This window comes from Colossoma macropomum, unplaced genomic scaffold (assembly GCF_904425465.1).
Source record: "Colossoma macropomum unplaced genomic scaffold, Colossoma_macropomum, whole genome shotgun sequence".
NCBI lineage: Eukaryota > Metazoa > Chordata > Actinopteri > Characiformes > Serrasalmidae > Colossoma > Colossoma macropomum.
Window position 1 is genome coordinate 21,437,800 of NW_023494799.1, and position 3,888 is coordinate 21,441,687.

Genomic DNA, 3,888 nt, shown 5'->3' on the forward strand with positions numbered 1-3,888 from the left:
GTGTGTGCGTGTGTGTATGTGTTACACATCAATCATCTTTGAAGGGTTAAAAGCAGCACCACTTATATCAGACCAGCCTTCAGACTCCTGCGAGTGAAAGGTCATGCAAACCACCAGTGTGTCTGTTTTGCAGTGTGTACCCTTGTGTGCAGATCGTGAGCTTCAGCTCTCTGTCAAAGAGCAATTTCTTGGAAAGACGCATGCAGTTTTTAAGCATGCTCGGCCACGTGTGTGTACGCCCAGCGAAAGTGCCTCTCTATTTACGGCTGTGAAGCTTTAGAGGCAGTTTGCTTTGTGTTCCTGACGGAAAAATGTATACGGCAGAAAATTCCCCATAATTGGCTTTTGTTAGTGCCGAGCCTTGTCATTTGGCTTTCTTTAAAGGCTGCCACTCAGCCCTCGTTTAAGGGACTGGTGATGTTAAACGCAGCCAAAAGAAAGAAAGGAAAGAGAAAGAAATGCCCCCCAGGGCGCTCCGAACCACATCAATCAGCGAAGGAGCGCTCAGACACCTCTTACAGGTATTGATTGTCAAATCAATGACGGCTGAATTTGAAGGGTGGACTCACCACTAGAACGTGACCTCCTCTTTCTTTTCTTCATTCAGCACAAGTGGAGTATCTTCTCTTCTTCTCTGAAGGTTCTAGGTCGCTCTGGGGTGTCGTTTGTCTCTGGGGTGCTTTGGTGTCGTTTGTCTCTGGGGTGCTTTGGTTCTGAGGCCTCATTGCTCTCTGAGAGGCGGTGGTGAGGAGCATGTATCAGAGTTAGGCCTTCAGCTTGGGCCATAAATATCAAAACTCAGTCCAAGAAACACCTTTCAGATAATGCTAATTCCTGCAAACGCCCCTATTAGATACTAGAAGCATGTTAGTGCTAAGCTAATATTTTTTGGCTGTTCTAGATCAAATGTGAACATTTGAAGCTTGTAAACAACGTTATTTGTTTTACTTAAAGCTTGTAACAGACATTAACAAATACTGTAGCAGTTTTACAGTGAGTCTTTCAGAGCTCAGGAACGTGATTGGTTTAATCCTCTTGTTTCCAACCAAAACTTAACAATGAAATGAGAGTGTTGCCTTTTTTCTCATTTGGGCCCTGACACACCAAACTGACTCGTCAAACACCAAACTTTGTCTCTTAAGCTGTCAACTATCAACCATTCAGTGTCCACTATGAATTATTCACTATCTACTATGAATAATTTAGTATCTACTATGAATTATTCAGTACCTACCAAGAATTATTCTGTATCTACTATGAATTATTCAGTATCTATTATAGATTATTCAGTATCTACTGTAAATTATTCAGTATCTGCTATTAATTTTTTTAGTACCTACAATGAATTATTCAGCATCTACTGTGAATTATTCAGTATCTACTGTGAATTATTCAGTGTCCACTATGAATTATTCAGTAACTTCTGTGAATTATTCAGTATCCACTATGAATTATTTAGTATACACTATGAATTATTCAATATCTACTACTAATTATTCACCATCTACTATAAACTATTCAGTAGGCATGCAGGAAAAAATCGATTCTTAGATGCATCACGACGCGGACGTGAACGATTCTGAATCGATTCACAAACGTCAAAAATCAATTTTCTAAATATTTAATTTATAACGCAATGTTAACGGAACGCAAAAGGCAGAACTTGGAGGTGCGGAAGTGCAGCGCCCAGACAGTCTGTGGCGGCACATAACAAAAACACTACTGGATGAGGGAGAAATCTGACCAGCTCCCGCTGTTTTAAAAGCCAGGTTAGATCAGGAGTCACAACACAAATGATAAGAAGAGACATTTTGTCCTTTCAACAAAAATCAGATTACCTTGGCAGCCACAGCATTTATGTCCAGTATGTCTCAGTATGTGCGAATGTCCTAGTATAAGTTAGGTTAAAAAATATAAACAAAAGCGCGGACTTACTCTGCTTTAAGCTTTAGCTATAGCCGCTTTCCTCCCGTCTCCACCAGAAAACTTTTCCTCTAAAGTAGATCAGTTTCTCGTAAAATGTCTTTCACCGTTCAACTGTTTACGAGGCTGAAGTCGCTTCTCATTCTCCAGCTTTTTTTTCGAATTTTCCTGTTCCACCTTAAATTCTGACTGAGGCGCCGGATGTAAATAAGGCACCATTTAAGGTGGAACGGGAAAATTTGAAAGAGAAGCGTCTTCGCAACTTTTGTGTTTGACAGTCTCTTGTTGCAGATTTAACTTACCAAGAATCAACTGCAGTGCTTATGAATGCAATCGTTGTGACGTGCAGTCTTATAACGCCAGTTCTCAGTCGTTGTGAAACAGGGCTTTCGTGCTATGCTGCACACGTCCTGTTTCGAAAATATTTTACTGACACAGCGGAACCCACCCCCTCCCATCTCTACAACAAACAAGACCAAAACCGAAGTTATAAAATCACTGAATTAAACGGGTAGGTTGGCTGTAACGTGCTGCGTGGACATCTTTTGCCACTGGATCTTATTTCACCCTAACAGCGCATTTTATCGCAGATGAGTGGCTTCAGTGTCTCATGTGCTCCAAACGAGAGCAGTGAATGAGAGCCTTCTAGTTCACTTGCCACATCACTTCCATTTGATTTATTAATAAAAGATACTGCAAGTAAATTCATTATGGATCATTACAAATACTTTGCTTTAAAAGTAACAAGTCCTCACACACTGAGAAAATAGAAATCCTGTACAGAAAAAAAGATGCATCAATAATTGTTTTATAATCGCATCGCAGCCCTCTGAATCGTAATCGAATCGAATTGTGAGGTGCCTAGAGATTCCCACCCCTATTATTCAGTATCTACTATGAATTTTTTAGCATCCAATATGATTTATTCAGTATCTACTATTTATTATTTAGTAACTACTATGAATTATTCAGTATCTATTGTGAATGTTTTAGCATCCAATATAAATTATTCAGTAACTACAATGAATTATTCACTATCTGCTACGAATTTAGTATCAACTATGAATTACTCAGCATCTACTGTGAATTGTTTAGTATCTACTTTGAATTATTCAGTATCTACTTTGAATTATTCAGTATCTGCTATTACTTATTCAGTATGTAAGAATTATGCAGAAACTACAGAAACTACAGAATTATTCACTCTCCACTACAAATTATTCAGTGTCTTTTATGAATTATTTAGTATCTAATGTGAATTATTCAGCATTGTATTGTATTCAGTACAGATTCATTCAGAATTGTTTGATTCTTTATTATCTACAGTGTGACTGGTATTTGTTATGAGAGGGACTGCGGTCCCACATTCGGAGCCTAAGCGTTAATAATCTTCTTATGAGACATGATAAACAGACACAATATAATCAAAGAGCCAAGTGATAAATACATCAGCCATCAGAGAGGCATTCTTGGCTTTGGGTCGCGTCCCTGACACTTCAGTATTTACACTGACAGCCTTAGTTAAGAGATCTGAATGGCAACTTGATGGCACTTCTCTAAATAAATAGGTGCCCTGGCTGTGCTCCCGTTATTGTGAGGTAATAACACCAAACACAGCTGGCTTTTGGGGCGTCGACCAAATTCATTTCATGCCTCATTTTCTCCTCCAAAGCAGGCAGGACAGAGAACAGGCGGGCAGATAATGGCTGTGTTGAAACTTGCTTGAGCGAACACATTTGTTAGAGTCGGCACATAATTGGCAATACCGAGGGGGAGCCGCAATCGGTGAAAAATCAAACATAATGAACAATTTTATTATGATTTTCACAACCTATTTACCGCACACTGTGAGGGAGGGTGTCGGGCCTTCAACAGAGACATATAATTGGCGTATGATTGGACACGGCCATGTTTCTGAGCAGATAAAACTGTGATCAATTGGGCTGCTATCTGCAAGAGCTTAAA